This window comes from Amyelois transitella, chromosome 13 (assembly GCF_032362555.1).
Source record: "Amyelois transitella isolate CPQ chromosome 13, ilAmyTran1.1, whole genome shotgun sequence".
Lineage (NCBI taxonomy): Eukaryota > Metazoa > Arthropoda > Insecta > Lepidoptera > Pyralidae > Amyelois > Amyelois transitella.
The window spans coordinates 5,242,853-5,261,512 of record NC_083516.1 but is presented as its reverse complement, the minus strand read 5'-3'; the positions used below and the strand labels follow the sequence as shown (position 1 = coordinate 5,261,512).

The window sequence follows — 18,660 nt, the reverse complement described above, 5'->3', positions numbered from 1 at the left end:
GGTAGTAGTAATGTTAAACCGGCAGAACTGGTCTACCGATTTAAAGTCGATTGTTTTGACTTATTGTGAAAACCAATTTATTGTGAAACTGCTAATATAATAAAAAAAATGTAAATATTTTATTAATAGCTTTTAAACCAATCCATAATAATATTACATTAACGAAACAATTTTGGAATTCGAAAGAGGAAGTGATAAATGACAAAATGTCATAGAAATTGGTATAAGCAAAGTAAGAACATCAGTTCTCAATTCATCAATTCATCAGAATTGGACACAGTTTTGCTTTCAGCAAACAAATTCAGCTCTGTATTCTAGACAAACTGGAGGGACAAGTTCCAAACAAACGCCGGCCACACAAGGCATTGACACCAAAAAATCAATAGTCCAGTCCTGTTTGAAATTGATTTGAAACCGTAAATTTTGCGGATTATATTGTATTATTTGGAATAATGTAAAGTTATGGCCGGCAGTATATTAAGATTTGACATAACAAGCTCAGCCTGTGGGTAGCAGAATGCATTTCGCGTAGGTCGTATTTATTTTCGCGTTCCAATTTCTTCTATGCTACGATATTTTGTGACTTTTCAAAGGATTACCTACAATACGTAGCGGCAAGGTAAAATATTTAATTTATCTAGTATCCATAAAACACCTAAATAATATTGCAAATCATTTTGTCCCATCGAATAATTTTCCCGATTACATTTTCAGCTGTATCAGCTCTGATCAGAAAAGGTTAAAAAAATTGGGAAACGTTAGGTAAACGTTTAACAGTCAACTGCACGCCTGTTTCTTAGTATTTTAATCATCTTCATCTCTATAACTTATTTCTGGAAGGGATTTTTCGTGTACTAATCAAAAACCAACTACATAAAAGTTAATTATTAATGTAAAAATATTAGATATACATTTTTGTTGACAAATAGTCAATTTTAAGTAAGTTAATGATTCGCGAACTTGTCACCTATGTTCTGCTGCAAAAATTACAGACGCGAGTCGTTTTGTATAAAAACCTGACTACCTAATTCAACATCATGGTTAAAGGTGTATCCCGGGCTCCAAAGAGGTTATTTACGCCAGAGAAAGAAGTAAATGATTTGCCTTACAACATATTATATAGAGGTTCATGAAATAGGCAGGGTAAATGTCAACTAAGCAAAATGTACTGCATCCAATCGAATGTGAATCAAGCCTACGCATACATAGTGTGGCCATCAGACCTGTCTGGGGGATTCCCATAACTCTTCACTGGCCGCCGCGTACTGTGCGGGCGTCAAATATAATAAAATAGCTTGTACCTTATCTACTGCGAACACTCTTGAGTCATAGGAAGGATTATTGAGTTTATTCAAAACGATACACGACTTTTAATAAACATGGTGTAATAAAATACAGGTTTTTTTTTAATCTGGAAAACAAAGACACCAACTTAAATTCGCAATGTCAGGCCTAGGGAGTATCCCCAATGAAACTTAAACAAATTCTATATCATTGAAATATTAACTTTTTGACATTTGTTTCTACACAATAAATGTAAGTTTACATACATATATCAATGTTGTTATGTAAATATAGTTGCAGTGGCCAACAGTGATTAATTTTTATTTCTATAAGCAGTTGCTTATACAAATAAAATGAATAATTCATATTTATATATTTAACATTTTCATTATTTTTCAGACGAAAATATGGGATTCTTTATTTTCTAGAGAAAAAGAAAATTGGATAACTCATTTGTATGTACAAATACATCTTGAACAACAGATGGTTTATTCAAAGATATTCAAGCAACCCGATCTCAAGGATTCACGGAGAAGAATTAATGGGCTTCTGATTGTGACCATTAAATTTTATCGTTCTTATTGTGTAGGTAAAATGTATACGAAAAATGTTCAGATTTAGGTACTTATCAGAAAAAGACCCGTAAGAAAATAGTGTTTTTGTTTTTGATCATAGATAAATTAAATTATTTTTGTAAATTGTATGTATGCCGACATAATAATTATCTTTGTTTGGTCAATTTATACAAAAAGGATAAAAGCATTCTAAATAACAAATACATAATTACCTAAAAATAGAAAAATAAAACCTAAATTTGTAAAAAAGTGCCCTTATGTATTTCTAAGAAATGACAAAGGAACTCTTAAAGTCGCGAAGTATGATATTTCGCTTCCTAAATAAATATGGAGTTAATAAATTCAGTTAGATTCGGGAACTATCGGCTAGTCGACGCCTTGGCGCGAAATGTTATGTCAACAGAGTATCTGCCCCGGACCTTCTGAATAAATAACGTAAAGCAAACTCAAACAAAAGTAAATTTATTCGCCAAATACGCCGATTAATACACGATCTTACGACAGATTTATATTTCTAATAGCTTTTCCCGCGGTTTCACTCACTTTTTTGTATTTTTTTTATATCTCCAAATTTTTGATCGATTCCAATTTGTTAAAAAGTATTAGAATATTATATATAAAATGAGTTTGAAAATAATATGAGAGCAAAGTCCCGTCTGTTATTTACATATATATTTGTCAATTAAAATCTTGAATCACTACATAGTATAAAACAAAGTCGCTATTTTAGTCTGTATGCTTAAATCTTTAAAATTACGCAACGGATTTTGATGCGGTTTTTTGTAACAGGTAGAGTGATTCATGAGGAAGGTTTTTATGTATAATAACATTTATAATTTTGCACCCGTGCGAAGCCGGGGCGGGTCGCTAGTATTGAAATAAATTGCGATATCGGGGAAGTAATAAACAATATTCAACAGAAAACTATTTCAACAAAGACATTCCTCCAATTCAGCATAAATTAAGACCGTCGTCGGCTGCAAAGGACCAAGTTGGAGATTGTACATAATTAAGCAACCACACGCTTCATTCATATGAATATACAGATATAATACGGGATACGTGAGGGCTGAACTGAGTAATTATGTAAGCATTATACGCTGGATTTAAGTTAGAATATAACATGAGCAATAGCTACAACTTAAATATTTCAAATATCAAAAAATATATGGTAACCAACTGAACCAGATAGTTAGCATAATCATTATCGGAATCAACCTTTGACCAAGACTTGGTTAAACGGGTTTTTATTGGAAGCTAGCCAGAAGGCTAGCTAGTGATTAGAAGATCACTGCAAACTTATTAACCTAACTTTGTTTGGATCATGCCTACACATCCAATTGCTTGAATGTGCACAATGCTTCACGATTTTTCCCTCGCCGTTTATTAGCAAGTTGGCGTAATGTCTCATAAGTAAATGTTCCCTGAAAAAAGCAGTGTTGTTCTCGTAAAGAGAAAATCAACGTCTAAACGGAAATTGAAGATCCGTGGCCCCGGGCACCACTGCCCCTCTTCTAAGATCACTGGATCTATTTTCGATCGTCTATTGTCCATTCACTTGATGCAGTTATCCCACTTATAATATTGAAAATGGATGGCGCTGTTGAATGACAGCACATTATGATTGATGCGATGGCAGAACCAATTCTCGGATTTGTTTTGGAACAGGAAAAATTAGAATCCGCTTTATAAGTTTATGTTAATACGTAAGGAAATAAATGAAATGTAAGCTTTCTACGCCTAGCAGATACGAGTAGCTTATAGCCGAAAGGTTTCACTTGTGTATTATTACCGCTCTTTATCAATCGCAAATAGTTAGAAACATGTTAACAAAATTTTAACAATAAAAAATAAGTTGTTCCATAATTGATTTCCTTTCAATGTTAAAAATCACATTCAATTTCTGATTATCAATTCCATCTTCAGCCACACCTACAGCTGAGTGTGGCCTTTCAGACTTTACAAGACTGTTGGCTATGTCTACCCCTTAAGGGATCAAGATGTGAAATATGTATGTATTTGAATGTTTGTTTAAAATAAATAAAATACCTTATTTACATTATCCGTAGTCAAATTGTCAATTATCTCAGCCATGAAAATATTTGTTTTTACCAGACAGATGCTTGCTATTCTAAGGTTCGGGATGAGTTATCACTAAGCCAAAATAAACATTTTTTTAAAGAGTCTACAGTACGAGACCGCCATCTGTTGTTATTCCAATTTGTCCATAAAATATACTTTCTTGGAATAACACATGTACCGAAGGGCGCAAAATTGTACAGTTTATGGGAAAACTTGGGTAAGTAAAGGTAAACGCTCACAAAAGTGTTTTAAACCTGTCATTTTTACATTTGAGTAAGTATACTTAGCCAGAACAAGAATACATAGGTATAATGTTAAAGTTAGAACTAAGTACATACTGATAAAATCGTCCGTAAAAAAAAATAACAGAATATTTTTAATAATAATTTTTAAATCGCGTTCTTTGATATATATACTTCTTATTGAATATATACGGAACAAACCACACAGATTATACTTAGCCTCTATGTAAAAAATTATACCTAAACGTCCTAATAATAAAAAAAAAGTGATGAGAAATGTTGGATTAAAACTTCACCGACTTGGCGGATGTTACACCGCTCAACTTTCCAGTTGGACTGTCAAAACAGATTTAAGCCGCACTTGACAGGCTTTGCAGGAGGCATTACTAACGTTTAATACTGGCCTTTGTGACACTGCCTTAGTTTGAGTAAATGCTTTAGTGAAATTGGTTCGAATAAGCAAATTTAAATCGGGAATATTTCAATGAAAAATTATACTTTAACAGTATTTCATTATATTCATAATAGGCAATTAGCTGACTTTGCTGAAATTTCGCATTCAGATATTGATTATGAATTTGTCAATGGAATAACTATTTACCGGAAACTGCCTCGTCGAGTGAAACCTGATCTAATACAAGCAGGACTACGTCTAGTACTATTATAATGATGTGGTAATATAAAAATTAAATGTCTTGTTTCTCTTAATTTCATCAAAAAAAATATGAAAGTATTAACTTCACTATAAAAAAAAATAAGGCTTTTAAAAGGCCAGCCCGTATGTATCTTCTTTCTCCAAGGAAATTACTAAATCCATTATAAAATCACGTGTCACAATTTACTATACAATTGAGGCGAAAATGCAACCGAGAAGTTCAAATAACAATTGATTTGGCCACGTCCACCGCCTCAACTCTGGGACGAGTGACTTAGGCACAAAGAACGAGATTATTCCGTAATCTTGCCGGGCTATGCGCAGACACGCGCCTCCGACACGAGCCACATTAAACCCACATTAGCTCTCCATCGATTACTTCTCGTGACATTTTGTTGAGGTTATCTACAAAAAAGGCACGGCTTGACTCTCTACTGGATGAAAATGGCCCTTCTTCCTGCCGTTTTCCTTTTTGCTAAGAGTATAATTTGAAATACGAACGTGGATATTTTTAAAACACTTCGACCACGATAGTATTTTGTTTCTATAAACACAGTATTTATGAAAGGTTTCATTAATGGATTTGCTAGTTATGACGTTATTTAATTTGAAATCCATTTGTTTTAAAAACATGTTGCTATCTTTTATTTTGTTTGTTATTTAATGAAAAAAAAAATGAAAAGTATTACATCACTATTAACCACTTAGCGGTGACTGTTGCACTTATCGAAACATAAAGATTTGTCTTTTCAACTGAATAATATGACAAATGAGAGCGTAGTTAATCATAGGCTTAGTGTACACGTGCGATGGCCTATGAAAACAGAATTAGGGCGCACTTGACGGGCGTCGTATTCTCAGCACAAAGCAATGAAAGCAGCTTAGTCCACAGAAGGGGATTATTCTATAATCTGTGGCGGAGCGGTTGACATACGCCCAAGGCAGTTCGCTTGCAGTTTGTCAATGGAAAAAATACTGCATACTTCCTAATAGCACAGTTCTTTTATAAAAAGTCCAGCTTTGTGCAAAAGGTTTTCATTTTGTTTTATAGAATTATCTTCACTTTACTTACTTTTCGTTTTAACTATATATTCACCTAATTACTTATAAATTATCGCCTCTGAGAGTTGGATTCTAAGCTGTAGGGCAACAAATGGTTGCTTCAGAGTCTATGACTTTGTTGATTTGATGATGCTAATTTATTTACACATCATTATACAATGTACCAATATAAAAAATCATTTATGCTCAATGGGTTTTATTTAAAAATAATAAAAGAGTATATTTATATTATGATAAAGTAAAAGCGATGTGGTTTCCGGCAGGTAAAGATATACAATAAAGACCAGTATATAAAAGTTTGGCATATCATGGCTAATTACCTTTATAGAATCCACTTAAAGTAAAAGATGATAGATAAGAAGAATATAAAGTGTAGCGTAATTAATCATGAGAACTAGGCTTTATGTGAGCCACAATCTTTTTATAATCTACGTAATGACACGTTTGAGTTACTAAGTGAGTTTAAGTACCTGGTTACGCTTATGAAAAGTATTTAAAAAGAGATTAGTGCCTAGTGAATAGTGAATTAAGGACTTACTATTGAATATGCTCGAGTATATAATGTTCTTGTTTTGTTCCTATAAGTAACTTCGACGGGATAAATACTTCGATAACTTAATCTATGTAGATTTTTTTAATATTATAATATTATTAAAAAAGGCAAGTTTACATATACGTTTTTATCCTCAATAGTTATATTAAGCTTACAGAGTAATATTACTTCTAGGAAATTAAGAATACAAAATTATAATAATAAAAAATACCTTATGACATTTTTAAACTGCACTGATGAGGTTTCTGAAACAAAGAAATGTAAACCATTAAAATCATGGATAAATTAGATCCGTTATCATAGAGCGACTACAGCCTGTACTATAATAGATACGATACGATTTATAAAACACAAAAATATAGGTCTTAAAAACAAGATAACACTTACCACCAACGGAAACACTTAGGCACTCTTCTGTATAACAAAAAGGTCATAAAATAAATTGTAATAAGTCTATGGGACATTGTTGCAGTGCCGAGTACCCACGGTCAGTAAGTGTCAATAAAAATGCGATAAAAATAACAAGTGCATTCGTCAATGTGACATGGAAGGCATGCGTCAAGCAAGCATTGTTGCGATTGACCTCGGATCAAAGAAAAAAAGAGATGTGTCAATTTAGAAGTCGTTGTTGCATCTTTCAGGAACTTACCCGGGTACCCTGGTTATATCAATTCCGTGGGTAAATCAGGTATCTCAAGAAGCCACTTTGCCGTGCTCAAATAATAAAGCAACTCGCATACCTATGAGGTTCTAAAAATAAGCCGCCATTTATCATTTATTTAGTAAGTTTTGAGTATAGCTTATGAATAATAATGTTTTTATGTAATTGTTATTATAAAGATTTAAAAAGCTGATAATGAATTGAGGAATACGAATTTTCACCAAGAGAAAACAAACTATTTCTACAATTTTATTTTATTTTTTAATAAAAAAAATTAAAATTAAATGAAAGTTTCTCCTTTTGTTATTTATCTAAAGGCGTGAGTCATGAGAGCCAGTGGTCACTTGGTCACTCGCAGTGACCAAATTGGTTGATAATACCGCCCACTGCCCACATGCGGGACTATTGAATTCATATCAGGGCTGAAATCCAGAGTATTCTTAAAAAAAATAATTCGAACGTGTGGCTGTGACAGTGTGTTTAATCTACAAGTAAGTAACTAAGCGTTCGGTTAGCTTTTGAATAGTAATTAAAATTATCGGTGTTATTCTTTTATCCACAAATATGAATTAAGAACGATTCTGGCACAAAGTCAGTTCATAGTACCCAAAACTACGACATTGCATAAAAAATGTTATGAATGTGGGTAAAGTGAAATAAGATTGCAGGAATCATAGCAAGTGGAAAGATATTATAGTCTCTGCCTACCCATTATGTAATCCAAGACCTCCACTGTTTACTGAAAAGCTAGTAAGTAGGATATGGCAAACGATGACATAAAAAAGTACTGCTTTATAAATATAACTGGAAACCAAAGTGTACACACTCATCTTGCGTTTAAGCATACAATTTATCGGACATGTGCCAACCCTATTTACAATGCGATGTCAAATATTTCTTAATATAAACACTTAGAAAAGTCAATTGGGTAGTTGAATCGAGCATAAATACTATTGGTAGACACCTCAGGATATACATTACATCAAATTTTTTTACTGTGGTTTTTAGTCGCACTTAAACGATTCGATTACATCGTAACACTTTTGACTTTTGACTATGATAGTAACTTGTGTCTTCGGCTCCGTGTGCATAATAAAGTTTGTAATGTTCCTGTAGGCATTTCGGGACTTTCTAAATTTGTGCTCCTTCCCAAGGCACATACATTTGAAATTTCAACCTCCTTCTTCCAGTCCTCGGCCACTGATTCTTTTTTTTTTCGTGCAAGCTTGTCAGATCTTAACTTTCAAAAGAACGCGCAGATTTTATATCCAAGTTATCGCCAAGATCGTTTTCACACAACGTTACGATTTTTACGCATTTTATTTAATTTGCATTAAAATTCATATTTAAGAGAACAAATCATAGATGTGTTATCTATATTGAAAAATGAAGTTTCATTCTCACGTCTGTAAAGTACGCCGAGTGGATTACTCGCCCACGCGCAGTAGACGTTAATCGCTCATTGAGATTACGATTATGTGAACGAATATGTATGAGACGCTAACGTGTATTCCCTTTGCGACCAACGATATATTGTATTGTTTGTTTACATTTTTAAAATACAACTTTTTAATGTTATATACATATACTAAGTAACGATTAACGTCAGTTCGATAAAATTGTGCAACCTACAAATAGACCTTAAGAAGTTTTGTAAAAAGTATTTAACATTATTAAGGCTTAGAAGGCGAGCAGACGGTCTAGAAAAAATTTGGGTTATATGTTTACACTACATAACCAAACACTGTGACTACGGCTCCCATACATTTTATCTTATTCTAATCATGCCTGCTACATTCCTGGACGCAAAGTTTTAGATCAAGAAGGAATACACTTACACTATCACTCCATTGATTCAGAATAGGATTACTGTTGAAAGAAATAGTTTAGATTACCGTTGAGGTGACTAAACTGTGCCGTGTCTGTGTGTGATTGATCGCCTATAAAAGTATTTTAAGCTTGCATTATACAAATCAGTTTTACTTCGGTAGTTAGAGATTAGATTACGTTACATTTCTTCATTATTCATTACGCCGATTTGGCACTTGTGATATTTCGTTAACAGTTGCTTAGATTAATTTGGCAGAGAATATATATTTTTTTCTAATGTTGTAGCTAGTAGTCAGTTAAGTTTATAAATTAGTATGTCAGTCACCTAAGATTGGAAATTCGTAGCCCGCATCTCTTTTATCATCATTATATGTCAACTTTCATTCCTATCAAGTCAATTTATAGGTCAAACGAATTGAAATTCATTAAAATTGGTTCAACTTTTTCGGCGACAAAACAAAAGGCCTGCATACAATCATTATTCACATAACATTAGTTAGACATGGATAATTAACATATATTCGCGGGGTAGACAGAGCCAACAGATCTGTAAAGACTGATCAAGACTTACTTACGGCTTAATCGGAATTGAGATTCAAATAGTAACATGTTGCTAGCTTATCGCCCCAAAAAAATCCAAAGTTTATTAGCTTTTCCCTTAGTCGCCATGGTCGCTACGATATCCATGGGTAATGTATGAAGTGGTCCCATTCTAGTGCCATGAACCACACCGCACAGTGACAATTAACAATATTAATAAACAATACAATTCCAATCATCAAAGCAAACAGACAAAGTTAAAAAATTAGACTCACAAAATCATCAGTAATATCAGTGACAGCCAACAGCGATTCAAATAATAGGAAGAGGCGGAATTGAATCGTTAGTTCCCATTAATCATAACTGAAAAGGCTTCAGCCACAGATCCCCTCACAAAGGGCCTGGCTACATGTGGACTGGTTGAAGGGCTAACAATGAAGGGAAATGCCTGCCAGCGAAAGGTCTAAAATTACGCTGTTCAGGATTGAACTCGAATTATTATCTGTTATGAACGATTTAGTTTCGTTTGATGTATTTCAGTTAATTTCAGATTAAACGGTTAACACTCTTTCTTTAGAGTAAAGCCGACGAGCTTACATTTAGATAACGATGATTTAGATAAAACCGAAGCGAAGGAAGTAAACAGGGAACGTGGTAAGCGAAAATATAAGTCAGTCCTGTTGTCTGCCTTCCGTAATACATGCTTATAATTTAGCTAAAAATAATTTTGTTCAGAGTGAAATATGTAATTTCAAAAGTAAAAGGCGGCAAAGGGACTTAAAAGTGTTTACCTCAAGCGAAAGAAAAAAAATACATCGTGTATAATATCACAATTCCACGTAGCTCATTAATAGCATATAATATTATAAAACGGCGGTTCCACTTGAATTGTCAAGCTTCATTGTGAAATACAACATTCCGCGTTTATAAATACCTAATAAAGCTATTAAACGTTAATTCTATGATATATGGTGACAAATTAATTCCAGGTAGGTAATCCTGTTGTAATGCCGAGGTGCTAATGCTAAGGCTATAAATACTGAGAACGATTTCACATAGATATTATATTTAGCAAATGTCTATCAAAATTTATGAAAGTACAAACTCTGATAATTAACTTTATGAAAATATTGATAAAATTATCGCCCATGACCTTTTGCACTTTGCTAGCGTTTGAATTATATATAAGTGCAGTTGTCGGATTCTCGCGTCTCAAACAATTATATTAAATTCTGATAGATAAAAGTTAATTTTATACCATCACTATTGTACTTACATATAGATGAAATCAAACGTAACAGGAATTAAAAAACAAATTTGTGTTATAGCTTTCCCTGGATACTCCTAAAAAGGTATATCAAAAATATCTGAGGGAACGTCTTTATTTCGTTGTAGCTAAACATCCTTTTTTGGTAGAACGAAATATAAGCGGCTTTAATCTCGAAAGTATTGCGTGACATGGAAGTAAATGTCACTGCTTTTATTTCAATTATTGTATTGTAAAAAATATGCAGAATGTTTAAATTTTGATCGCACTTCGCAAAATTTGAAAATACAAAGGTGTATAAAGGTCGATGAAAATCCATACCACTCATCATAATTAGTTAAATTTGTGTTTCTGAGTGACTGACTGACAAAAACTTAAAGCTAACACTACTAGTGGTGGGAAGCTGAAATAATGACACAACAACAAGAGGAAGAATTCCTGCTCGTCGACCCAGCGGAAAAATTCCATTCTCACCTTCTGAAACGGAGTATTACTTCACTTCCTACAAACCCTGGAGAATCTCTCTCTCTCTCTAAAGTATGTAGCTTGGGTAGTTAGTGAAGGAGAGTACTTAGAGTTCACAGCATAATGTAGTAGTTACTCGTATAATAAATCAATGAAAAAATGGAAAATATGAAAGTACATAAACACGGTACCTTCCTAAGAAAATTTAATCAAAAAAGGTTGAGCGTACTTCCAAAGGAAGCCTCCATCTTTTCAGGCACTTTCTATTTTTAGAAGCGAGAAAGTGTAAACCCGTATTATATAACATTCGGTACAGTTTTAGACATCACAAAATGTTGCTCTGATGAATTGAAGCAATCAAATGAATTAAATACGATGTCCAAACAATTTTTTTTTATTTAGGAAATTATTATCGCTGTTTAATTTGTGAAATTAACAATTCATTATTTTTTTCTTTGTTTTTTTTTGAGAATAGATTTATTTTCAAAATTAGATACAAAGTGTTATTTATTGACTTAATACAACTAAAGTCTAGGTAATTATAACTACTACCGCTTCCAAAGATCATCAACATCAAAAAAAAATATGACACTCATTCAAAACACAAAAGGAGGCTTCAAAGCTGTAGTGATGTAGCCAATAAAACCTTATTTTTATGATAAGCCTTAATAAAGTCTCTACTACTTAGCTTTAAGACTATTTTTATACTAGTTACAGCATAAAAGCAGCAGCAAAAAAGCTCAGGAAATAGCTTGATAAGAACTTATATAATGCGAACCTATCGTAGACCAAAGTTCCAATGTTCAATGACTAGATGTAGTTTATTTTGAAAATGTTGCGTTTAGGTATAAACAGTAAACATTTAGGTATTCCATGGCGCATTGAAGTTTAGTGAACCGTCACAATTTAATTGTAGTATTAGTGTCACTATAATGTATAAGATCTATTCCGCGAAGGTTTCACCCTAATCTTCAGAAGTAATAAACACAGTAACAAATATCCGGCTTTATAATATTTATTAGATGTTATTAAGAATTATTGAGGATTTTAAACTGTCCTTTTATAACTGTATGCACAATTTTCATTCAGGTCATACCTAAATTTTATCGTCATACTTACCTAAATTTCTAACGTAACTTTTATGCCTTATCCCTCAAAACCTCTAACAGATCATATGTAATGCGTACGAAGTCCCGACCAATACGAAATGACCTCATTTTGCAAAGTGGATGCTCTGAGCCAATAATAAACCTGAGTCGCATCACAGCCCTTCGTCAAGGGCCCTCCAAGCTGATGACGAAACAAAATGAAAAAAAAAATTCGAATTACTTTCATTCCCTTCCATTTGAGAGATCTTAAAGGCCCTTTGTTGATGAAAAAAAACAAACGGTATACAAAAATCACCTTTGTTTATTAACCTTTGGCGGCTTTTGGTTTGACGTATTTGTATAGTTATAAATGAAATCTGGATCTTTTTCTTCTGATGTTAAGCAGATATGTTATAAAGGAAATGGTTGTTTGTACCATGAAAATGTTAAATGGCATTTTATGTTGTAAAATAATAACTAAGTTAATTTTAATTTTTTGGTAGGTATGTGTTACAGAGTTGTAAAACAGAGGTGTTCAACACTTTTGATTATTGTTATTGGACACTTATCACTTAAAAATTGTCATAGCTTTTGGTTTCACAACATTTACGTTTGACGTCAAATAAATATTTTTTCATAACTTTATATTATTTAACAAAATTATTTATTACTAGCGGCCCGCCCCGGCTTCGCACGGGTGGACATATTTTTGTGTTTTATATTTTGAAATAAACAAAAAGTAAAAACAAATTTATGCCTATGTCACTTTTGAAGGTCTATTCTATATTTGTGCCAAATTTTATCAAAATCGGACCAGTAGTTTTTGAGTTTATTCCACACAAACATACAAAAATACAAATCTTTCCTCTTTATTATTAGTGTGGATTTTACTCTAAGACATAATCAGAAATCAAATAGTGATATTTTATTATTTATTAGTGAAATTACAAATACGCCTATATTTCTACATTCTAAATATATGTTTTGTAGTAAACTTTAAAAGTTTGAAAGAACATAATTTAATGCTTTACTCAAAAGCTCACATAAAATCATGAATAGAAATCATATTCTCTACCATTTATATGTTTATAGCTTTAACATAACACTAAACTCGAAGTATCTCTTTATCAGTGCTTCTCAAGCACAAAGCCATAAACACACCAACAAAATTGTATATTTCCTAATACACTATTCTCACATTGTCAAGTATAACTTTAATCACGTCTTGTGGGAGCCTATTCAATATTGTAGTTAGGCTTGCAAACCTCTTATATAATAATACATGTTGATGCAAAATTAGTACCAATTCTCTTGAGGAAAAACATCATCAGAAAACTTGCATATTCAAGCAACTAAATAAGTTCCTACTATACACTATATAATATGTGAAAGTCTTTTTAATTTATCCGTGTTTTCTTTTGTCTTTTTAATTGTAACGTGTTCATGTCATAACCGGTAGAACTATGTCAAAAAAAATTATATGCATGAACCACATGCATAGAATTTTATGATATATTTATCTTCTAGAGGTTTCTACTTTTTTCAGGACATTTCTATAGTATCGAATTAATCTGGAACTGAACGTGGACAAAAGCAAGTCAAATAAATGGCGGAAATTCCATTTTTAAATCGTTTTATGGACATTTTGTGTGAACTCCTAACAAAATTACATTAGGAATGCGAGTTGGCAAGGTCCACATAGGGGAAGTGTGCCTATTATAATCCTTACGCAAACGTAAGGTAAATCAATATTCGTGTCACATTATTAAAAATTCGAGGATGTTGGAAAACTCGGGAATTCTTTATCGTCGAAGCTTTTACAGTAACATATGCCCGAAACCACCACTCCCCGTATCCAACTCAAATTGTTCGAGACGTGAGTTGCGAGACAAATTGGGTACACATTTTTCCTTGAGAGCTGATGCTTATACAGAATATTTTAAATCCGTTACGTTTGATCTTGTGGGAAATACATTTATGTGACGATTTGTACGCGGCTGTTAGTTCGTTATTTCTTTTGTTTTGAGTGTCTCAATTACATGTACGAAAGTGATATGCGAGTACCAATGATGATTTGTCATTCTCATTCATTGAAGAGTTTGGTTTTACTTTTATTTTAAGGTATTTTTTTATAAAACTACTCGCTAAATACTTATTGATTTTATATTGTACAGTATAATGTTATAAAAGAAGTTTAAAGCATTTACTGATAAGCTCATTATGTTTAAAATATTTTTTATAAAAGGTACTTACATATTTTACTTGTACTGTACAAAAAATTGTGAACGCGCTTCAGATTAATTTAATTGAAAACGTTTTAAATATTTACTACTAAAATTCAATTTACTATTTGTAAACTATGGTGAAACCCACTGATTTATATTGCATATATTTTTAAAATTGGTGAGATAAATCTTAATTAGATTTGAAATATTCTCAATTCTGTTATTTCCTCGACCATTCTCGACTTTGTAGCCCCAGAAGACTAACCTTAGTCTATTTTAGCTTTCTTGATAATAGTAACTTTTTTTACAAAGTAATTGTTTTTTATTAAGAGTTTTTTCAAGAAAATGTTCCGAAACAAATTATAATTTATGTCACCCTAGGTAGGTGGGGGTGCCTTAAATTAGGGGTCAACGGCGTTCTCTGTAAAGGGCACTTAGACGGAGGAAAGAGGAAATGAAGTTACTCACTGAATAAACTGCATTCAGCGTTTTTCTTTGATGCTAGGAAATGCGTTTTTTGTGAATAGACAAACGGTTTTTTTCATTTAATGAAGTTGAAGTCCGAAATTTGAGTCAATTTAAAGATCTTTTAAACATTTTATAGAGAGACTTCCTTGTAACTGTATTAGACGACATATGTATGTAAATTGTAATATGTGTATATTGTGAAAGTTTGGAGAAAAATATGTTTTTTTTTGTGACACAACAGACAAAATTTTTTGTGACACATGAATGAAAATTTATTTACATAATATTATGATATTAATTTATCTAGCTAAAACATAAACAATGTCGCTAAGTGGAATTTCATGAAAATATTTAAATTTGGAACGTTAAATATAACGTTAGGGCAGCTCCACATGGGAGGTTGGTTACAACCGATGGACACGATATGAACAAAACGCTTCCTGCTTGCGACGACCGAGTGCACAAGTTAATTATGATCTACATTCGGCTAATGGTAGATTAGAAGTAGATTAGGTATGATTAACTGCCCGCTGTTCACTTTAGTGATAGGAAACAATACTTTTGCGTCGATAAGAAAAAGTCAGTGACATTTTATAGACATAATTAGTTCTGTGTTTATCAGTTTGGGTGAATATAATTCTGTGGGATCAAAAGCGAATTGTTATAGTAATAGAATTAATATTTTATGCTATTACTACTACATTCATATTATATATTTTTCTTTTATAGTGAAAACACCACATTTTCATGTCGAATTTTGGATCAGCCTAAGATCAAAAGGTTATATGTTATATTAAATAAACAAGTATATAATTTAATACGTAATATATACAGTACAATGATGTCGATTATTACAGAACAATTTAATAATAGTAATAGCATTGAAACACTTAACTTTATCTCTTTGTTCTGTTAATTAAGTCGGCCTCTGTGGCTCAGCGGTAGTACGCTTGTCTGTGACACCGGAGGTCCCGGGTTCGAATCCCGGTCAGGGCATGATGAGAAAAGAACTTTTTCTGATTGGCCTGGGTCTTGGATGTTTATCTATATAAGTATTTATTATAAAATATAGTATCGTTGAGTTAGTATCTCGTAACACAAGTTTCGAACTTACTTCGAGGCTAACTCAATCAGTGTAATTTGTCCCGTATATATTTATTTATTTATTAGCATGCTATAAGTAACAACGTTTCTCCAACACAGACGAAATACATTGAAATAATCCCACCGAATGAAAAGACGGCGTGAAACACGTCTGAGCTATTAATCCATGAATCGCAAAGTGCTCAAGCCGTGTCATTTCTGAATCAGGATTACTCTTTCCCGAGTGAAGGCTGCCTTCTCAGCTGTTTGGCTGTTCGCTTTACATATTCGTTTTACCCCCGCATTAAGGCCTGATGATTAATGAACCTGCCCCTACGGCCTCCAGCCCCTCTTTTGCTCATAAATAAACAGAAGCTAAAATTATAACTGGCGGTAGTCGAAATTTTGTAAGTCTAACCAAGTAATATTAGACCATTCTTGAGAAAAAATACGGCATTGATAGGGTTACTAAATAAATAATAATTATAATTTAATTTTTTTTCTATCCTACAATTTTGTTAACAAAAAAAAATATTTTAACTTATTAAACTTATTGTTTACTTATAAGAGGCAGTATTCAATTTCGGAAATTTATACTACCTTATTTTACTACATACCACGCAACATAGTACCAAACCATTGTGCTAAATCATTTTATCAAGCCACATTCCTGACCTACTACATCACTATCAGTATTGTGGCAATAAATATTGTAACCTAAGACATCCACACAATTAGAATGAGTTACATTTGCATTCTCAGTTACAAGCACTATTATTAAATACAACTGTAAATTGAACTACTAATATGAAGAACATCAAAGTCTGTTATAGTTAGCTTCGTATTGTTTCCAAAATTTCGATAAGTCTATCTTTAGTGTGGAACGAGAAAGAGACTGGAAATAAAAATACTTGAAAGTATACAAATGTATTTGAATTATTTTTATTTTTTCCAACTTGAGAAAAGGACATAAGGTACCTAACCTTTTTTTTAGATGTAAAGTATTTACAAGATCGTCATCATCCACAAGTAAGACATAAATTATTTGTGCCTACTTTGTGCAAAAGTACGAAAAAATACAACCAACCCCTTGACAACAAATGATTCGCGCTATGTAAATGTGCCTTTATTTTACCATACTTCGTACTTATACCATTCATATCGCGTGCATTTTAAGCGCAAGCATTTGTAACCGAAAAGCTTTTCCTCAGTCCCTGTCAGCCGGTAAATTGAATACAATATATCATGCGATACACGAGTTCAATGACCTTATATTTCAATGCGACGTTTAGTTAGCTGATGATAGTAAACGATTGATGTGCTTAGAACTTTGGATACGCGCGGTCTGTTATAATCATTATTCATTTTAATATTTACTGTAATCAGATTATGGGTTTTCAGCATGTACAGTTTTTGGTGATGTGAACTGTATGCGGTAGTAGATCATTGAACTTTTGGAAGCAAGTTATAATTAATGGTTAAAATTGATCTATGTTATTCTTTGTTAAACTAATCATTTGTTTTGAATCATCATCAAGGAACATAAATTAATTCATCGGTTCTTTTATAATTATTTTCTCTTTGGCTCTATTAAAATAATATTACCTATATAATGAAAAATAAATACTTAGTTTACATTTAAATATTAATTTATTCATGGCTTCACATATAATTAACACGCAAATCCTCCAATTAGCAGAGCTCACTTTCAATATTATTGAGAACTAGCATTAACTTTAACGGGCGCGTTCAGATCCCGAATGTAATTAAATCGCTTTTGTTCGCTGTAATTAAAACGAATGCACGAACGAATGCTTTTATTTGCTCGTTTTTATAATTAAATAGAATCACGTTAGGATATGTGCGAATTTGTTCAGTCGCAAGTGGGGAATTTGATTATACTATCTACTCGTATCTAACGCTTTGTCAATGGTCATTTTTAGTAATTACGATTTCATCTGTGGGCTTCATATTACAGTGGATTAAGAAATGTCTTAGAGAATGCTTTGAAATTGTTTTTGTTGGTTGCCTACTTTTACTTATTACTGATTTTGAAGAACAAAATGTACGAGTAATCATCTGCGCCTATCTTGGTGTTCATCCGAATTTGAATTAGGCAGACAATTTTCTCAATTATACAAAGTATCATCGAAAAATAACACTTTAAATATAAATCTAAAGATAACCATTAAAAAATGCTTACAATTTAAATTTTATAAAGTGTTTAATTATTTAACGCTAAAAAAATTTCTACTGGTTATAATTAAATTGAAAATAATGTAAAAATTAGGAAACTTAAAACAGACCGTTAATAGTGAACACTCGTAATACATTAACCGACCGACAAAAGGAAATAGTGAGTTCACATCAAAACGCGACACTTAACTGTAAGTTAGAGGTCTAATGGAACACCGGCCCTTAAGTAGTTCATAAAAACAACACTTTAGAAATGTGTAGGTACCTACTTGTATCTTTTATTGACGGCCTCTGTGGCTCAGCGGTAGTACGCTTTTCTGTGACACCGGAGGTCCCGGGTTCGAATCCCGGCCAGGGCGTGATGAGAAAAGAACTTTTTCTGAT

At 32.5% G+C, this 18,660-nt stretch overlaps 1 protein-coding gene across 3 annotated transcripts in view; it reads right to left on the bottom strand.

Moving 5' to 3' along the window:
- The window catches only part of LOC106139895 (uncharacterized), a 112,878-nt gene that overhangs the window by 31,413 nt on the left and 62,805 nt on the right, over window positions 1-18,660 (bottom strand). For all 3 annotated transcript variants that reach the window (XR_009657128.1, XM_060947540.1, XM_060947541.1), the window contains exon 2: window positions 6,665-6,698. The gene's annotated coding sequence lies outside the window, so the exon portion shown is untranslated. The remainder of the gene's footprint in view (window positions 1-6,664; window positions 6,699-18,660) is intronic.